This window comes from Oncorhynchus masou, unplaced genomic scaffold, assembly GCF_036934945.1.
Source record: "Oncorhynchus masou masou isolate Uvic2021 unplaced genomic scaffold, UVic_Omas_1.1 unplaced_scaffold_1417, whole genome shotgun sequence".
NCBI classification, from domain to species: domain Eukaryota; kingdom Metazoa; phylum Chordata; class Actinopteri; order Salmoniformes; family Salmonidae; genus Oncorhynchus; species Oncorhynchus masou.
In genome coordinates this window covers 74,005-96,407 of record NW_027004117.1, presented here as the reverse complement: position 1 = coordinate 96,407, position 22,403 = coordinate 74,005, and the positions used below count along the sequence as shown (strand labels likewise).

The 22,403-nt window shown below is 49.7% G+C and overlaps 1 pseudogene; it reads right to left on the bottom strand.

Annotated features, from left to right (window-relative positions):
- The window catches only part of LOC135530779 (lysosomal cholesterol signaling protein-like), a 35,882-nt pseudogene that overhangs the window by 7,801 nt on the left and 5,678 nt on the right, over positions 1 to 22,403 (bottom strand).

Genomic DNA, 22,403 nt, shown 5'->3' with positions numbered 1-22,403 from the left:
CCCTGCCATAGAGGAAGGCAGAGTCTATAGTATCAGGCATCCTCTCACCTGAGCCCTGCCATAGAGGAAGGCAGAGTCTATAGTATCAGGCATCCTCTCACCTGAGCCCTGCCATAGAGGAAGGCAGAGTCTATAGTATCAGGCATCCTCTCACCTGAGCCCTGCCATAGAGGAAGGCAGAGTCTATAGTATCAGGCATCCTCTCACCTGAGCCCTGCCATAGAGGAAGGCAGAGTCTATAGTATCAGGCATCCTCTCACCTGAGCCCTGCCATAGAGGAAGGCAGAGTCTATAGTATCAGGCATCCTCTCACCTGAGCCCTGCCATAGAGGAAGGCAGAGTCTATAGTATCAGGCATCCTCTCACCTGAGCCCTGCCATAGAGGAAGGCAGAGTCTATAGTATCAGGCATCCTCTCACCTGAGCCCTGCCATAGAGGAAGGCAGAGTCTATAGTATCAGGCATCCTCTCACCTGAGCCCTGCCATAGAGGAAGGCAGAGTCTATAGTATCAGGCATCCTCTCACCTGAGCCCTGCCATAGAGGAAGGCAGAGTCTATAGTATCAGGCATCCTCTCACCTGAGCCCTGCCATAGAGGAAGGCAGAGTCTATAGTATCAGGCATCCTCTCACCTGAGCCCTGCCATAGAGGAAGGCAGAGTCTATAGTATCAGGCATCCTCTCACCTGAGCCCTGCCATAGAGGAAGGCAGAGTCTATAGTATCAGGCATCCTCTCACCTGAGCCCTGCCATAGAGGAAGGCAGAGTCTATAGTATCAGGCATCCTCTCACCTGAGCCCTGCCATAGAGGAAGGCAGAGTCTATAGTATCAGGCCTCCTCTCACCTGAGCCCTGCCATAGAGGAAGGCAGAGTCTATAGTATCAGGCATCCTCTCACCTGAGCCCTGCCATAGAGGAAGGCAGAGTCTATAGTATCAGGCATCCTCTCACCTGAGCCCTGCCATAGAGGAAGGCAGAGTCTATAGTATCAGGCATCCTCTCACCTGAGCCCTGCCATAGAGGAAGGCAGAGTCTATAGTATCGGGCATCCTCTCACCTGAGCCCTGCCATAGAGGAAGGCAGAGTCTATAGTATCAGGCATCCTCTCACCTGAGCCCTGCCATAGAGGAAGGCAGAGTCTATAGTATCAGGCATCCTCTCACCTGAGCCCTGCCATAGAGGAAGGCAGAGTCTAGAGTATCAGGCATCCTCTCACCTGAGCCCTGCCATAGAGGAAGGCAGAGTCTATAGTATCGGGCATCCTCTCACCTGAGCCCTGCCATAGAGGAAGGCAGAGTCTATAGTATCAGGCATCCTCTCACCTGAGCCCTGCCATAGAGGAAGGCAGAGTCTAGAGTATCGGCATCCTCTCACCTGAGCCCTGCCATAGAGGAAGGCAGAGTCTAGAGTATCGGGCATCCTCTCACCTGAGCCCTGCCATAGAGGAAGACAGAGTCTATAGTATCGGGCATCCTCTCATCTGAGCCCTGCCATAGAGGAAGGCAGAGTCTATAGTATCGGGCATCCTCTCACCTGAGCCCTGCCATAGAGGAAGGCAGAGTCTATAGTATCAGGCATCCTCTCACCTGAGCCCTGCCATAGAGGAAGGCAGAGTCTATAGTATCAGGCATCCTCTCACCTGAGCCCTGCCATAGAGGAAGGCAGAGTCTATAGTATCAGGCATCCTCTCACCTGAGCCCTGCCATAGAGGAAGGCAGAGTCTATAGTATCAGGCATCCTCTCACCTGAGCCCTGCCATAGAGGAAGGCAGAGTCTATAGTATCGGGCATCCTCTCACCTGAGCCCTGCCATAGAGGAAGGCAGAGTCTATAGTATCAGGCATCCTCTCACCTGAGCCCTGCCATAGAAGAAGGCAGAGTCTATAGTATCAGGCATCCTCTCACCTGAGCCCTGCCATAGAGGAAGGCAGAGTCTATAGTATCAGGCATCCTCTCACCTGAGCCCTGCCATAGAGGAAGGCAGAGTCTATAGTATCGGGCATCCTCTCACCTGAGCCCTGCCATAGAGGAAGGCAGAGTCTATAGTATCGGGCATCCTCTCACCTGAGCCCTGCCATAGAGGAAGGCAGAGTCTATAGTATCAGACATCCTCTCACCTGAGCCCTGCCATAGAGGAAGGCAGAGTCTATAGTATCGGGCATCCTCTCACCTGAGCCCTGCCATAGAGGAAGGCAGAGTCTAGAGTATCGGGCATCCTCTCACCTGAGCCCTGCCATAGAGGAAGGCAGAGTCTAGAGTATCGGGCATCCTCTCACCTGAGCCCTGCCATAGAGGAAGACAGAGTCTATAGTATCTGGCATCCTCTCACCTGAGCCCTGCCATAGAGGAAGGCAGAGTCTATAGTATCAGGCATCCTCTCACCTGAGCCCTGCCATAGAAGAAGGCAGAGTCTATAGTATCAGGCATCCTCTCACCTGAGCCCTGCCATAGAGGAAGGCAGAGTCTATAGTATCAGGCATCCTCTCACCTGAGCCCTGCCATAGAGGAAGGCAGAGTCTATAGTATCAGGCATCCTCTCACCTGAGCCCTGCCATAGAGGAAGGCAGAGTCTATAGTATCGGGCATCCTCTCACCTGAGCCCTGCCATAGAGGAAGGCAGAGTCTATAGTATCAGACATCCTCTCACCTGAGCCCTGCCATAGAGGAAGGCAGAGTCTATAGTATCGGCATCCTCTCACCTGAGCCCTGCCATAGAGGAAGGCAGAGTCTATAGTATCAGGCATCCTCTCACCTGAGCCCTGCCATAGAGGAAGGCAGAGTCTATAGTATCAGGCATCCTCTCACCTGAGCCCTGCCATAGAGGAAGGCAGAGTCTATAGTATCAGGCATCCTCTCACCTGAGCCCTGCCATAGAGGAAGGCAGAGTCTATAGTATCAGGCATCCTCTCACCTGAGCCCTGCCATAGAGGAAGGCAGAGTCTATAGTATCAGGCATCCTCTCACCTGAGCCCTGCCATAGAAGAAGAGTCTAGAGTATCAGACATCCAGTCTAGATCAGGCATCCTCTCACCTGAGCCCTGCCATAGAGGAAGGCAGAGTCTAACGTATCAGGCATCCTCTCACCTGAGTTTGAGGAAGGCAGAGTCTATAGTATCAGGCATCCTCTCACCTGACCCTGCCATAGAGGAAGGCAGAGTCACACACAGGCATCCTCTCACCTGAGCCCAGCCATAGAGGACCAGAGTCTAGAATCCAGTCCAGAATCCTGCCATAGAGGAAGGCAGAGTCTATAGTATCAGGCATCCTCTCACCTGAGCCCTGCATAGAGGAAGGCAGACACTATAGTATCAGGCATCCTCTCACCTGACCCTGCCATAGAGGAAGGCAGAGTCTATAGTATCGGGCATCCTCTCACAGCCCTGCCATAGAGGAAGGCAGAGTCTATAGTATCAGGCATCCTCTCACCTGAGCCCTGCCATAGAGGTACATACCAGTCCAGACATCCTCTCACCTGACCCTGCCATAGAGGAAGGCAGAGTCTATAGTACCATCCAGACACCTGAGCCCACCATAGAGGAAGGCAGAGTCTACCAGTCCAGACATCCTCTCCAGCCCTGCAGAGGAAGGCAGAGTACATACAGGCATCCTCTCCAGACCCTGCCATAGACAGGCAGAGTCTATACCAGGCATCCTCTCCCTGCCAGGAGCAGACCTCCAGGATGAGGAATGGTATGCTGTGGAAGAGAACAACGCTGTAAGGTTAAGTTTGAGGAACACAAACATACATACACTGTTTCACACACACACACCACACACACACACACACACACACACACATACCAGTCCAGACACACACACACACACACACACAGACACCCCCAGCCAAAGACCATGAAGACCCAAGGTGGAATCCTCAGTCAAATTGTCCTTCTTGGTCAGAACCAAACAGAGTGAGACCTATAGTCAGACCCAGACAGAACCAACTCAGGGTTATTCCACAGATACAGTACACATATCCACAGACACACAGTACATACCAGTCCAGACACGCACACATACCAGTCCACACGCACGCAGGTACATACCAGTCCAGACACACACACGGTACATACCAGTCCAGACACGCACACACATACCAGTCCAGACACATGGTACATACCAGTCCAGACACCAGTCCAGACACATGGTACATACCAGTCCGGTACATACCAGTCCAGACACATGGTACATACCAGTCCGGTACATACCAGTCCAGACACACACGCGGTACATACCAGTCCAGACACACACACACACAGTACATACCAGTCCAGACACACACGCGGTACATACCAGTCCAGACACACACACGGTACATACCAGTCCGGTACATACCAGTCCAGACACATGGTACATACCAGTCCGGTACATACCAGTCCAGACACATGGTACATACCAGTCCGGTACCTACCAGTCCAGACACATGGTACATACCAGTCCAGACACACACATACCAGTCCAGACACACAGCACACAGTACATACCAGTCCAGACACACACACACAACATACCGGTCCAGACACACACACACGGTACATACCGGTCCAGACACGCACGGTACATACCAGTCCAGACACATGGTACATACCAGTCCGGTACATACCAGTCCAGACACATGGTACATACCAGTCCGGTACATACCAGTCCAGACACATGGTACATACCAGTCCGGTACCTACCAGTCCAGACACATGGTACATACCAGTCCGGTACATACCAGTCCAGACACAGGTACATACCAGTCCAGTCCAGACACATGGTACATACCAGTCCAGACACACACACGTACATACCAGTCCAGACACACACGCGGTACATACCAGTCCAGACACACACGGTACATACCAGTCCAGACGCGCGCGCGGTACATACCAGTCCAGACGCGCGCGCGGTACATACCAGTCCAGACACATGGTACATACCAGTCCGGTACATACCAGCCCAGACACATGGTACATACCAGTCCGGTACATACCAGTCCAGACACATGGTACATACCAGTCCGGTACCTACCAGTCCAGACACATGGTACATACCAGTCCGGTACATACCAGTCCAGACACATGGTACATACCAGTCCGGTACCTACCAGTCCAGACACATGGTACATACCAGTCCAGACACACACGCGGTACATACCAGTCCAGACACACACGCGGTACATACCAGTCCAGACACACACACGGTACATACCAGTCCAGACACGCACGCAGTCCATACCAGTCCAGACACACACGCGGTACATACCAGTCCAGACATATGTGCTGTAGAGTGACCCATAGAGCAGTGTGAATGTCAACACCTGTCCCAAGATGTCCTCCTGCTTCACTACGAAGTTCCACAGGATCATACCGACACACACTAGGAACTACAGGGACAAGGAGAGACACATTACTATATATCACTTGTGTACAGTTGAAATCGGAAGTTTACATACATTTAAAAACTCAGTTTCACAATTCCTGACATTTAATCCTCGTAAAAATTTCCTGTCTTAGGTCAGTTAGGATCACCACTTCATTTTAAGAATGTGAAATGTGAGAATAATAGTAGAGAGAATGATTTATTTCAGTTTTTATTTATTTCTTTCACATCCCCAGAGGGTCAGAGGTTTACATAAACTCAATTAGTATTTGGTAGCATTGCCTTTAAATTGTTTAATTTGCGTCAAATGTTTCGGGTAGGGTGAGGTCAGGGCTTTGTGATGGCCACTCCAATACCTTGACTTTGTTGTCCTTAAGCCATTTTGCCACAACTTTGGAAGTACGCTTGGGGTCATTGTCCATTTGAAAGACCAATTTGCGACCAAGCTTTAACTTCCTGACTGATGTCTTGAGATATTGCTTCAATATATCCACATAATCTTTTTCCTCATGATGCCATCTATTTTGTGAAGTGCACCAGTCCCTCCTGCAGCAAAGCACCCCCACAACATGATGCTGACACCCCCGTGATTCACGGTTGGGATGGTGTTCTTCAGCTTGCAAGCCTCCCCCTTTTTCCTCCAAACATAACGATGCTCATTATGAACAAACAGTTCTATTTTTGTTTCATCAGACCAGAGGACATTTCTCCAAAAAGTACGATCTTTGTCCCCATGTGAAGTTTCAAACCGTAGTCTGGCTTTTTTATGACCGTTTTGGAGCAGTGGCTTCTTCCTTGCTGAGCGGCCTTTCCGGTTATGTCGATATAGGACTCTTTTTACTGTGGATATAGATACCTTTGTACTTGTTTCCTGAACGTGGTACCTTCAGGTGTTTGGAAATTGCTCCCAAGGATGAACCAGAGTTGTGGAGGTCTACAATTGGTTTTCTGAGGTCTTGGCTGATTTTTTTTTGATTTTCCCATGATGTCCAGCAAATAGGCACTGAGTTTGAAGGTAGGCCTTGAAATACATCTACAGGTAAACCTCCAATTGACTCAAATAATGTAAATTAGCTTATGACAATTTTCTGGCATTTTCCAAGCTGTTTAAAGGCACAGTCAACTTCGTGTATGTAAACTTCTGACCCACCGGAATTGTGATACAGTGAATTATAAGTGAAATAATCTGTCTGTAAACATTTGTTGGAAAAATTACTTGTGTCATGCACAAAGTAGATGTCCTAACCGACTTGCCAAAACTATAGTTTGTTAACAAGAAATTTGTGGTTGAAAAACAAGTTTTAATGACTCCAACCTGAGTGTATGTAAACTTCCGATTTCAACTTTATAGAATATAGAAAACATTATGTGCAGTGCCTTCGTAAAGTATTCAGACCCCTTAACCTTTTCCACATTTTGTTAAGTTAGACTTATTCTAAAATGCATTAAATTCAATTTTTTCCTAATATATCGACATACAATAGCCCATAATGACAAAGCGAACAACAGGTTTTTAGAAATGTTTGAAATTTGATTACAAATAAACTGAAATATCTTATTTACATAAGTATTCAGACCTTTTGATATGAGACTGGAAATTGAGCTCAGGTGCATCCTGTTTCCATTGATCATCCTAGAGATGTTTCTACAACTTGGAGTCCACCTGTGGTAAATTCAGTTGATTGGATATGATTTGGAAAGGCAGACACCTGTCTATATAAGGTCCCACAGTTGACAGTGCATGTCAGAGCTAAAACCAAGCCATGAGGTCGAAGGACTTGTCCGTGGAGCTCTGAGACAGGATTGTGTGGAGGCACAGATCTGGGGAAGGGTACCAAAACATGTCTGCAGCATTAAAGGTCCCCAAGAACACAGTGGCATCCATCATTCTTAAATGGAACAAGTTTGGAACCACCAAGACTCTTCCTAGAGCTGGCTGCTCAGTCAAACTAAGCAATCGGGGGAGAAGGGCCTTGGTCAGGGAGGTGACCAAGAACCCGAAGGTCACTATGACAGAGCTCCCCAGAGTTCCTCTGAGGAGGTGGGAGAACCTTCCAGAAGGACAACCATCTCTGCAACACTCCACCAATCAGGCCTTTATGGTAGAGTGGCCAGACGGAAGCCACCTCTCAGTAAAAGGCACATAAAGATTCTCAGACCATGAGAAACAAGATTCTCTGGTCTGATGAAACCAGACTGAACACTTTGGCCTGAATGTCAAGCATCACATCTGGAGGAAACCTGGCACCATCCCTACGGTGAAGCGTGGTGGTGGCAGCATCATGTCTGGAGGAAACCTGGCACCATCCCTACGGTGAAGCGTGGTGGTGGTAGCATCATGTCTGGAGGAAACCTGGCACCATCCCTCCGGTGAAGCGTGGTGGTGGTAGCATCATGTCTGGAGGAAACCTGGCACCATCCCTACGGTGAAGCGTGGTGGTGGTAGCATCACATCTGGAGGAACCTGGCACCATCCCTACGGTGAAGCGTGGTGGTGGTAGCATCACGTCTGGAGGAAACCTGGCACCATCCCTACAGTGAAGCGTGGTGGTGGTAGCAGCACATCTGGAGGAAACCTGGCACCATCCCTACGGTGAAGAGTGGTGGTGGTAGCATCATGTCTGGAGGAAACCTGGCAACATATGGTGAAGCGTGATGGTGGTAGCATCAGGCTGTGGAGATGTTTTTCAGTGGCAGCGGCTGAGAGACTAGTCAGGATCGAAGGAAAGATGAACGGCACAAAGCACAGAGAGATTCATGATGGAAACCTGCTCCACAGCGCTCTGGACCTCAGACTGGGGGCGAAGGTTCACCTTCCAACAGGACTACGACCCTAAGCACACAGACAAGACAATGCAGGAGTGGCTTCGGGACAAGTCTCTGAGATGTCCTTGAGTAGCCCAGCCAGAGCCCGGATTTGAACCTGACCTAACATCTCTGGGGAATCCTGAAAATAGCTGTGGTGCGATGCTCCCCATCCAACCTGACAGAGCTTGAGAGGATCTGCAGAGAAGAATGGGAGAAACACCCCAAATACAGGTGTGCCACGTTTGTAGCGTCATCCCCAGAAGACTCGAGGCTGTAATCACTGCCAAAGGTGCTTCAACAAAGAACTGAATAAAGAGTCTGAATACTTATGGAAATGTGATATTTCCGTTTGAGTTTTTTCTAAAAACATATTTTTTTTTAAACAGTTTTTGCTTTGTCATTATGGGGTATTGTGATGTCATTATGGGGTATTGTGATGTCATTATGGGGTATTGTGCGTAGATTGATGAGGCAAAAACATTTTTCATCCATTTTAGAATAAGGTTGTAACATAACAAAATGTGGAACAAGTCAAGGGGTCTGAATACATTCAGAATGTCCTGTATATGAAGGACATATATGTAATAACCCTTTAGAATGTACTGTATATGAAGGACATATATGTAATAACCCTTTAGAATGTACTGTATATGAAGGATATATATGTAATAACCCTTTAGAATGTACTGTATATGAAGGATATATATGTAATAACCCTTTAGAATGTACTGTATATGAAGGATATATATGTAATAACCCTTTAGAATGTACTGTATATGAAGGATATATATGTAATAACCCTTTAGAATGTACTGTATATGAAGGATATATATGTAATAACCCTTTAGAATGTACTGTATATGAAGGATATATATGTAATAACCCTTTAGAATGTACTGTATATGAAGGACATATATGTAATAACCCTTTAGAATGTACTGTATATGAAGGATATATATGTAATAACCCTTTAGAATGTACTGTATATGAAGGATATATATGTAATAACCCTTTAGAATGTACTGTATATGAAGGATATATATGTAATAACCCTTTAGAATGTACTGTATATGAAGGATATATGTAATAACCCTTTAGAATGTACTGTATATGAAGGACATATATGTAATAACCCTTTCAGAATGTACTGTATATGAAGGATATATATGTAATAACCCTTTAGAATGTACTGTATATGAAGGATATATATGTAATAACCCTTTAGAATGTACTGTATATGAAGGATATATATGTAATAACCCTTTAGAATGTACTGTATATGAAGGATATATATGTAATAACCCTTTAGAATGTACTGTATATGAAGGATATATATGTAATAACCCTTCAGAATGTACTGTATATGAAGGACATATGTAATAACCCTTTAGAATGTCCTGTATATGAAGGACATATATGTAATAACCCTTTAGAATGTACTGTATATGAAAGATATATATGTAATAACCCTTTAGAATGTACTGTATATGGAGGATATATATGTAATAACCCTTTAGAATGTCCTGTATATGGAGGATATATATGTAATAACCCTTTAGAATGTACTGTATATGAAGGACATATATGTAATAACCTGTGCCAGGAAGAGATTCATAGAAAACATGTGTGGGAGCCTCTTGAACTTCTTACTGAGGAGAATGACAGCGATGGTCCACACCTACAAACACAAACACGATGTGTTTCAGTGTTTAAATACAGCAGGAACCCACTCAAGTTGTCAAAAGTCTTTGCAGAGTAGATTATAATTTTAAAAAGCCATTGGTATGAATCCTCTATCATTAAAGCTGCATTCTACACCATGGATATAGCAAGCCCTGATCAACACCATGGATACAGCAAGCCCTGATCAACACCATGGATACAGCAAGCCCTGATCAACACCATGGATACAGTAAGCCCTGATCAACACCATGGATATAGCAAGCCCTGATCAACACCATGGATACAGCAAGCCCTGATCAACACCATGGATACAGTAAGCCCTGATCAACACCATGGATACAGTAAGCCCTGATCAACACCATGGATACAGTAAGCCCTGATCAACACCATGGATACAGTAAGCCCTGATCAACACCATGGATACAGTAAGCCCTGATCAACACCATGGATACAGCAAGCCCTGATCAACACCATGGATACAGCAAGCCCTGATCAACACCATGGATACAGCAAGCCCTGATCAACACCATGGATACAGCAAGCCCTGATCAACACCATGGAGTCAGCAAGCCCTGATCAACCCCTTGCTTCAATCAGCTAAAGATACTGAAACCAGTATCAAAGTCTGCCTTCTTCATTGGCCTTTCATGTAAGAGAGAAAGAGAGAGACAGACAGAGAGACAGAGAGACAGCGAGACAGAGAGACAGCCCTGAGAAGAGAGCTAAAGTCAGACAGGACCAAGGGAGACAACTAGCATATTGAAAACAGAGAAAGAGCCTTCTTCATTGGCCTTTCATGTAAGAGAGAGAGAGAGAGAAACAGAGAGAGAGAGAGAGAGACAGCGAGAGAGAGAGAGAGAAAGAGAGAGAAACAGAGAGAGAGAGAGAGAGAAGACAGAGAGAGAGAGAGAAACAGAGAGAGAGAGAGAGAGAACAGAGAGAGAGAGAGAGACAAGAACATAAATATGAGAGAACCCTTTAGGGTGTCAGAGTGAAAGGCAGATGAGATAACCCTTTAGAAGAAGAGAGAGAGAAACAGAGAGAGGGAGAGAAACAGAGGTCAGAGAGGCTGACACGTACAGAGATGGGGGCAGACAGGATGAGAAACACCTACAGGAGAGACAGAGAGAGAGAGAGACATGATGACAGAGACAGAGAGATCACCACCCTGACGACCTAGAGAGGACAGAGAGAGAGAGAGAGAGACATGATGAGATGAGAGAGAAACAGATCACCATCCCTGAGAACCTACAGGAGACAGACAGAGAGTAGAGAAGACATGATGAGAGGCAGACAGAAACAGAGAGATCACCAGAGACCTACAGGAGGACAGAAGAGAGAGAGAAACAGATGAGAGAGAGTGCTGATCAATCAGTACCTACAGAGAGGAAACAGAGAGGTAGAGAGAGACATGATGGGAAACAGAGAGAGATCACCATCCCTGTACCTAGAGGAGGACAGACAGAGAGGTAACAGAGAGACATGATGGGGGCAGACAGAGAGAGATGTCCTGACGTCAGAGGAGACAGACAGAGAGAGAGAGAACATGAGGGGGCAGAAGGCAGAAACAGGAGAGACAGAGAGAGAAACAGAGAGAGAGAGAGAGAGGGGGGCACAGAGATCAGAGACAGAGGAAACAGAGAGAGAGGTAGAGAGAGACATGAGATAGAGAAGAGACGTGATATGTAGACAACCCTTTAGAGAGACAGAGAGAGAGAGAGAGAAAATACAAGCCCTGGCTGAGAAAGAGAGAGAAACAGAGAGATAATGTAAACCCTTTAGATGTACTGTATATGAGAGAGAGAGAGAGAAACAGAGGATATATGTAAAACAGAGAGAGAAGTACTGTATATGAAGAGAGAGAGACAGTAATAACCCTTTAGAATGTACTGTGTGCCATCAGAGCAAGATTTGTGACCTGTTGCCAATAACCCTTTAGCATGTTGTACTAGTGAGGAACAAACACCATTGTAAATACAACCCATAGAATGCTGTATTTATTTTATCTTGTGTCCTTTACCATTTGTACATTGTAAAAACACTGTGTATATATGTATGTATATGAAGGAATATGACATTTGTAATGTCTTTATTGTTTTGAAACTTCTGTATGTGTGATGTCTACTGTTAATTTTTATTGTTTACCTTATTTGCTTTGGCAATGTTAACACATGTTTCCCATGCCAATAAAGCCCCTTAAATTGAATTGAAATTGAATTGAATTGAGAGACAGAGAGACAGAGAGAGACAAGAACATAGAGAGAACCCTCACCAGTGCGACCAGGCTGACGATGCTGATGTTGAAGCTGACATTCTGCAGCTCAGTGACCAGTGGCTTGGGGTTCATCAGGGGGATGGTCAGCAGCCAGGCTGACACGTACATGATGGGGGCAGACAGGAACCTGTGCTGATCACCATCCCAGATGAGAGTCACCTACAGGAGGACAGACAGAGAGGTAGAGAGAGACATGATGGGGGACAGACAGGATGGTCAGTCACCATCCCTAGGACAGTCACCTGTGTTTCAGGACAGACAGACACTAGGTAGAGAGACAGACATGATGGGGGCAGACACTAGGAGTACCACAGTGCTGATCACCATCCCTGACGTCAGTACCTACAGGAGGACAGACAGAGAGGTAGAGAGAGACATGATGGGGGCAGACAGGCACGTGCTGATCACCATCCCTGACAGTCACCTACAGGAGGACAGACAGAGAGGTAGAGAGAGACATGATGGGGGCAGACAGGACAGTACGTGCTGATCACCATACCCTGACGTCACCTACAGGAGGACAGACAGAGAGGTAGAGAGAGTACATGATGGGGGCAGACAGGCACGTGCTGATCACCATCCCTGACGTCACCTACAGGAGGACAGACAGAGAGGTAGAGAGAGACATGATGGGGGCAGACAGGCAGGACATGCTGATCACCATCCCTGGACGTCACCTACAGGAGGACAGACAGAGAGGTAGAGAGAGACATGATGGGGGCAGACAGGCACGTGCCACTGATCACCATCCCTGACGTCACCTACAGGAGGACAGACAGAGATAGTACCAGAGAGACATGATGGGGGCAGACAGGCACGTGCTGATCACCATCCCTGACGTCACCTACAGGAGGACAGACAGAGAGGTAGACCAGAGACATGATGGGGGCAGACAGGCACGTGCTGATCACCATCCCTGGACGTCACCTACAGGAGGACAGACAGAGAGGTAGAGAGAGACATGATGGGGGCAGTACAGGCACGTGCTGAACACCATCCCTGACGTCACCTACAGGAGGACAGACAGAGAGGTACCAGAGAGACATGATGGGGGCAGACACCATGGCACGTGCTGATCACCATCCCTGACAGTCACCACAGGAGGACAGACAGAGAGGTAGACCAGAGACATGATGGGGGCAGACAGGCACGTGCCACTGGATCACCATCCCTGATCACCTACAGGAGGACAGACAGAGAGGTAGAGAGAGACATGATGGGGGCAGACAGGCACGTGCTGATCACCATCCCTGACAGTACCACAGGAGGACAGACAGAGAGGTAGAGAGACCACACATGATGGGGGCAGACAGGCACGTGCTGGATCACCATCCCTGACAACCCACAGGAGGACAGACAGAGAGGTACCAGAGAGACATGATGGGGGCAGACAGGCACGTGCAGATCACCATCCCTGACAGTCACCTACAGGAGGACAGACAGAGAGGTAGAGAGAGACCACACCATGGGGGCAGACAGGCACGTGCAGATCACCATCCCTGACGTCACCTACAGGAGGACAGACAGACCAGGTAGAGAGAGACATGATGGGGGCAGACAGGACACGTGCTGATCACCATCCACTAGGCAGGACAGTCACCTACAGGAGGACAGACAGAGAGGTAGAGAGAGACATGATGGGGGCAGACAGGCCACGTGCAGACCACCATCCCTGACGTCACCTACAGGAGGACAGACAGAGAGGACAGAGAGAGACATGATGGGGGCAGACAGGAGACGTGCTGATCACCATCCCTGAAGTCACCTACAGGAGGACAGACAGAGAGGTAGAGAGAGACATGATGGGGGCAGACAGGCACAGTGCTGATCACCATCCCTGACGTACCTACAGGAGGACAGACAGAGAGGTAGAGAGAGACATGATGGGCAGACAGGAACGTGCTGATCACCATCCCTGACGTCACCTACAGGAGGACAGACAGAGAGGTAGAGAGAGACATGATGGGGGCAGACAGGCACGTGCTGATCACCATCCCTGACGTCACCTACAGGAGGACAGACAGAGAGGTAGAGAGAGACATGATGGGGGCAGACAGGAACGTGCTGATCACCATCCCTGACGTCACCTACAGGAGGACAGACAGAGAGGTAGAGAGAGACATGATGGGGGCAGACAGGACACGTGCTGATCACCATCCCTGACGTCACCTACAGGAGGACAGACAGAGAGGTAGAGAGAGACATGATGGGGGCAGACAGGACCACGTGGTGATCACCATCCCTGACGTCACCTACAGGAGGACAGACAGAGAGGTAGAGAGAGACATGATGGGGGCAGACAGGAACGTGCTGATCACCATCCCTGACGTCACCTACAGGAGGACAGACAGAGAGGTAGAGAGAGACATGATGGGGGCAGACAGGAACGTGTACCATTAGGACTACCACTAGACAGTACAGTGATCACCATCCCTGACGTCACCTACAGGAGGACAGACAGAGAGGTAGAGAGAGACATGATGGGGGCAGACAGGAACGTGCTGATCACCATCCCTGGGCGTCACCTACAGGAGGACAGACAGAGAGGTAGAGAGAGACATGATGGGGGCAGACAGGCACGTGCTGATCACCATCCCTGACGTCACCTACAGGAGGACAGACAGAGAGGTAGAGAGAGACATGATGGGGGCAGACAGGAACGTGCTGATCACCATCCCTGACGTCACCTACAGGAGGACAGACAGAGGTAGAGAGAGAGATGTGTAAATACAAGCCCTGGCTGTCTAGAAAGGTGGCTATTAGCTAAGAAATTAAATACGAATTGATAATGTAATACTCACCACTTCCAGCTCCATGTTGTACTGTGGTGTGTGTGTGTGTGTGTTACCAACTCACCACGTCCAGCCCCATGTTGTACTGTGTGTGTGTGTGTGTGTGTGTGTGTTACCAACTCACCACATCCAGCTCCATGTTGTACTGTGTGTGTGTGTGTGGTACCAACTCACCACGTCCAGCTCCATGTTGTACTGTGGTGGGGTGGGGTGTGGTGTGGTGTGGTGTGGTGTGGTGTGGTGTGGTGTGTGTGTGTGTGTTACCAACTCACCACGTCCAGCTCCATGTTGTACTGTGGTGTGTTTGTGTGTGTGTGGTACCAACTCACCACGTCCAGCTCCATGTTGTACTGTGGTGTGTGTGTGTGTGTGTGGGGTACCAACTCACCACGTCCAGCTCCATGTTGTACTGTGGTGTGTCTGTGTGTGTGTGTGGGGTACCAACTCACCACGTCCAGCTCCATGTTGTACTGTGGTGTGTCTGTGTGTGTGTGTAGGGTACCAACTCACCACGTCCAGCTCCATGTTGTACTGTGGTGTGTGTGTGTGTGGGGTACCAACTCACCACGTCCAGCTCCATGTTGTACTGTGGTGTGTCTGTGTGTGTGTGTGGGGTACCAACTCACCACGTCCAGCTCCATGTTGTACTGTGGTGTGTGTGTGTGTGTGTGTGTGTGTGTGTGGGGTACCAACTCACCACGTCCAGCTCCATGTTGTACTGTGGTGTGTGTGTGTGTGTGTGGTACCAACTCACCACGTCCAGCTCCATGTTGTACTGTGGTGTGTGTGTGTGTGTGTGTGTGTGTGTGTGTGTGTGTGTGTGTGTGTGTGTGTGGTACCAACTCACCACTTCCAGCTCCATGTTGTACTGTGGTGTGTGTGTGTGTGTGTGTGTGTGTGTGTGTGTGTGTGTGTGTGTGTGGAGAGGGTACCAACTCACCACGTCCAGCTCCATGTTGTACTGTGGTGTGTGTGTGTGTGTGTGTGTGTGTGTGTGTGGAGGGGTACCAGCTCACCACGTCCAGCTCCATGTTGTACTGTGGTGTGTGTGTGTGGGGTACCAACTCACCACGTCCAGCTCCATGTTGTACTGTGATGCGTAGATGGCTACGCTGGGAGCAGGGGGGAACACCCCGTAGAGAAAGGCATAGTTGGACAGGCTGGAGTGGTTCAGACTGCTGCTGTTGGAACCTGTAGAGTCCAGCAGGTCGACCATGTCCTTACAGATGAGAGGCATCACCAGCCTACATAGGAGAGACAGACAGATACCACTGTGTTAGGACACTAGGACAGTACCACTAGGACAGGACAGTACCACTAGGGCAGTACCACTAGGACAGGACAGTACCACTAGGACAGGACAGTACCACTAGGACAGTACCACTAGGGCAGGACAGTACCACTAGGGCAGTACCACTAGGGACAGTACCACTAGGACAGGTACCACTAGGAGGACAGTACCACTAGGACAGTACCACTAGGACAGGACAGTACCACTAGGACAGCAGTACCACTAGGAGTACCAGGACAGTACCACTAGGGCAGTACCACTAGGGCAGTACCACTAGGACAGTACCACTAGACAGTACACTAGGACAGTACCACTAGGACAGTACCACTAGGACAGGACAGTACCACTAGGACAGGACACTAGGACAGGACCACTACCACTAGACAGGACAGTACCACTAGGCAGTACCACTAGGGACAGGACAGTACCACTAGGGGACAGTACCACTAGGGCAGTACCACTAGGACAGGACAGTACCACTACCAGTACCACTAGGACAGGACAGTACCACTAGGACAGGACAGTACCACTAGGGCAGTACCACTAGGACAGGACAGTACCACTAGGACAGGACAGTACCACTAGGGCAGTACCACTAGGACAGTACCACTAGGACACCACTAGGACAGTACCACTAGGACAGTACCACTAGGACAGTACCACTAGGACAGGACAGTACCACTAGGGCAGTACCACTAGGACAGGACAGTACCACTAGGGCAGTACCACTAGGGCAGTACCACTAGGACAGTACCACTAGGACAGTACCACTAGGACAGGACAGTACCACTAGGACAGGACAGTACCACTAGGACAGGACCACTAGGACAGGACAGTACCACTAGGAGAGTACCACTAGGACAGTACCACTAGGGCAGGACAGTACCACTAGGACAGGACAGTACCACTAGGATAGTACCACTAGGACAGGACAGTACCACTAGGACAGTACCACTAGGACAGGACAGTACCACTAGGACAGGACAGTACCACTAGGGCAGTACCACTAGGACAGGACAGTACCACTAGGGCAGTACCACTAGGGCAGTACCACTAGGACAGTACCACTAGGACAGGACAGTACCACTAGGGCAGGACAGTACCACTAGGGCAGGACAGTACCACTAGGGCAGGACAGTACCACTAGGACAGTACCACTAGGGCAGTACCACTAGGGCAGGACAGTACCACTAGGACAGGACAGTACCACTAGGACAGTACCACTAGGACAGGACAGTACCACTAGGGCAGGGCAGTACCACTAGGGCAGTACCACTAGGGCAGGACAGTACCACTAGGAGTACCACTAGGAGTACACTAGGGCAGTACCACTAGGACAGGACAGTACCACTAGGGCAGGGCAGTACCACTAGGGCAGTACCACTAGGGCAGGACAGTACCACTAGGACAGTACCACTAGGACAGTACCACTAGGACAGGACAGTACCACTAGGACAGGACAGTACCACTAGGACAGGACCACTAGGACAGGACAGTACCACTAGGAGAGTACCACTAGGACAGTACCACTAGGGCAGGACAGTACCACTAGGACAGGACAGTACCACTAGGATAGTACCACTAGGACAGGACAGTACCACTAGGACAGGACAGTACCACTAGGGCAGGGCAGTACCACTAGGGCAGTACCACTAGGACAGGACAGTACCACTAGGACAGGACAGTAGCACTAGTACAGTACCACTAGGACAGTACCACTAGGACAGTACAGTACCATTAGGACAGTACCACTAGGACAGTACCACACCACTAGGACAGGACAGTACCACTAAGACAGTACCACACCACTAGGACAGGACAGTACCACACCACTAGGACAGTACCACACCACTAGGACAGTACCACTAGGACAGTACCACTAGGACAGTACCACTAGGACAGTACAGTACCATTAGGACAGTACCACTAAGACAGTACCACACCACTAGGACAGGACAGTACCACACCACTAGGACAGTACCACACCACTAGGACAGGACAGGACCACTAGGACAGTACCACACCACTAGGGCAGGGCAGTACCACACCACTAGGGCAGGGCAGTACCACTAGGGCAGGACAGTACCACTAGGACAGGACAGTACCACTAGGACAGGACAGTACCACTAGGGCAGGACAGTACCACTAGGGCAGGACAGTACCACTAGGACAGTACCACTAGGACAGTACAGTACCATTAGGACAGTACCACTAGGACAGTACAGTACCATTAGGACAGTACCACTAGGACAGTACCACACCACTAGGACAGGACAGTACCACACCACTAGGACAGTACCACTAGGACAGTACCACTAGGACAGTACAGTACCATTAGGACAGTACCACTAAGACAGTACCACACCACTAGGACAGGACAGTACCACACCACTAGGACAGGACAGGACCACTAGGACAGTACCACACCACTAGGACAGTACAGTACCACTAGGGCAGGACAGTACCACTAGGACAGTACCACTAGGACAGTACCACTAGGGCAGTACCACTAGGGCAGGGCAGTACCACTAGGGCAGGACAGTACCACTAGGACAGTACCACTAGGACAGGACAGTACCACTAGGGCAGGGCAGTACCACTAGGGCAGTACCACTAGGACAGGACAGTACCACTAGGGCAGTACCACTAGGGCAGTACCACTTGGACAGTACCACTAGGACAGTACCACTAGGACAGTACCACTAGGACAGGACAGTACCACTAGGGCAGTATCACTAGGGCAGGACAGTACCACTAGGGCAGTACCACTAGGGCAGTACCACTAGGACAGGACAGTACCACTAGGACAGGACCACTAGGACAGTACCACTAGGACAGTACCACTAGGACAGTACCACTAGGACAGTACCACTAGGGCAGTACCACTAGGGCAGGACAGTACCACTAGGACAGGACAGTACCACTAGGACAGGACAGTACCACTAGGGCAGTACCACTAGGACAGGACAGTACCACTAGGACAGGACAGTAGCACTAGTACAGTACCACTAGGACAGTACCACTAGGACAGTACAGTACCATTAGGACAGTACCACTAGGACAGTACCACACCACTAGGACAGGACAGTACCATTAAGACAGTACCACACCACTAGGACAGGACAGTACCACACCACTAGGACAGTACCACACCACTAGGACAGTACCACTAGGACAGTACCACTAGGACAGTACAGTACCATTAGGACAGTACCACTAAGACAGTACCACTAAGACAGTACCACACCACTAGGACAGGACAGTACCACACCACTAGGACAGGACAGGACCACTAGGACAGTACCACACCACTAGGGCAGGGCAGTACCACACCACTAGGGCAGGGCAGTACCACACCACTAGGGCAGGACAGTACCACTAGGACAGGACAGTACCACTAGGGCAGGACAGTACCACTAGGGCAGGACAGTACCACTAGGGCAGTACCACTAGGACAGTACAGTACCATTAGGACAGTACCACTAGGACAGTACAGTACCATTAGGACAGTACCACTAGGACAGTACCACACCACTAGGACAGGACAGTACCACACCACTAGGACAGGACAGGACCACTAGGGCAGTACCACTAGGACAGTACCACTAGGACAGTACCACTAGGGCTGTACCACTAGGACAGGACAGTACCACTAGGGCAGTACCACTAGGACAGGACAGTACCACTAGGACAGGACAGTACCACTAGGGCAGTACCACTAGGACAGGACAGTACCACTAGGACAGGACAGTACCACTAGGACAGGACAGTACCACTAGGGCAGTACCACTAGGACAGGACAGTACCACTAGGACAGGACAGTACCACTAGGACAGTACCACTAGGGCAGGACAGTACCACTAGGGCAGTACCACTAGGGCAGTACCACTAGGACAGGACAGTACCACTAGGACAGTACCACTAGGACAGGACAGTACCACTAGGGCAGTACCACTAGGACAGGACAGTACCACTAGGGCAGTACCACTAGGGCAGTACCACTAGGACAGTACCACTAGGACAGTACCACTAGGACAGGACAGTACCACTAGGACAGGACAGTACCACTAGGGCAGTACCACTAGGGCAGTACCACTAGGACAGTACCACTAGGACAGTACCACTAGGACAGGACAGTACCACTAGGGCAGTACCACTAGGACAGGACAGTACCACTAGGGCAGTACCACTAGGGCAGTACCACTAGGACAGTACCACTAGGACAGGACAGTACCACTAGGACAGGACAGTACCACTAGGACAGGACAGTACCACTAGTACCACTAGGGCAGTACCACTAGGACAGTACCACTAGGACAGTACCACTAGGACAGTACCACTAGGACAGGACAGTACCACTAGGACAGGACAGTACCACTAGGACAGGACCACTAGGACAGGACAGTACCACTAGGAGAGTACCACTAGGACAGTACCACTAGGGCAGGACAGTACCACTAGGACAGGACAGTACCACTAGGATAGTACCACTAGGACAGGACAGTACCACTAGGACAGGACAGTACCACTAGGACAGGACAGTACCACTAGGGCAGTACCACTAGGACAGGACAGTACCACTAGGGCAGTACCACTAGGGCAGTACCACTAGGACAGTACCACTAGGACAGGACAGTACCACTAGGGCAGGACAGTACCACTAGGGCAGGACAGTACCACTAGGACAGTACCACTAGGGCAGTACCACTAGGGCAGGACAGTACCACTAGGACAGGACAGTACCACTAGGACAGTACCACTAGGACAGGACAGTACCACTAGGGCAGGGCAGTACCACTAGGGCAGTACCACTAGGGCAGGACAGTACCACTAGGACAGGACAGTACCACTAGGACAGGACAGTACCACTAGGGCAGGGCAGTACCACTAGGGCAGTACCACTAGGGCAGGACAGTACCACTAGGACAGTACCACTAGGACAGTACCACTAGGACAGGACAGTACCACTAGGACAGGACAGTACCACTAGGACAGGACCACTAGGACAGGACAGTACCACTAGGAGAGTACCACTAGGACAGTACCACTAGGGCAGGACAGTACCACTAGGACAGGACAGTACCACTAGGATAGTACCACTAGGACAGGACAGTACCACTAGGACAGGACAGTACCACTAGGGCAGTACCACTAGGACAGGACAGTACCACTAGGACAGGACAGTAGCACTAGTACAGTACCACTAGGACAGTACCACTAGGACAGTACAGTACCATTAGGACAGTACCACTAGGACAGTACCACACCACTAGGACAGGACAGTACCACTAAGACAGTACCACACCACTAGGACAGGACAGTACCACACCACTAGGACAGTACCACACCACTAGGACAGTACCACTAGGACAGTACCACTAGGACAGTACCACTAGGACAGTACAGTACCATTAGGACAGTACCACTAAGACAGTACCACACCACTAGGACAGGACAGTACCACACCACTAGGACAGTACCACACCACTAGGACAGGACAGGACCACTAGGACAGTACCACACCACTAGGGCAGGGCAGTACCACACCACTAGGGCAGGGCAGTACCACTAGGGCAGGACAGTACCACTAGGACAGGACAGTACCACTAGGACAGGACAGTACCACTAGGGCAGGACAGTACCACTAGGGCAGGACAGTACCACTAGGACAGTACCACTAGGACAGTACAGTACCATTAGGACAGTACCACTAGGACAGTACAGTACCATTAGGACAGTACCACTAGGACAGTACCACACCACTAGGACAGGACAGTACCACACCACTAGGACAGTACCACTAGGACAGTACCACTAGGACAGTACAGTACCATTAGGACAGTACCACTAAGACAGTACCACACCACTAGGACAGGACAGGACCACTAGGACAGTACCACACCACTAGGACAGTACAGTACCACTAGGGCAGGACAGTACCACTAGGACAGTACCACTAGGACAGTACCACTAGGGCAGTACCACTAGGGCAGGGCAGTACCACTAGGGCAGGACAGTACCACTAGGACAGTACCACTAGGACAGGACAGTACCACTAGGGCAGGGCAGTACCACTAGGGCAGTACCACTAGGACAGGACAGTACCACTAGGGCAGTACCACTAGGGCAGTACCACTTGGACAGTACCACTAGGACAGTACCACTAGGACAGTACCACTAGGACAGGACAGTA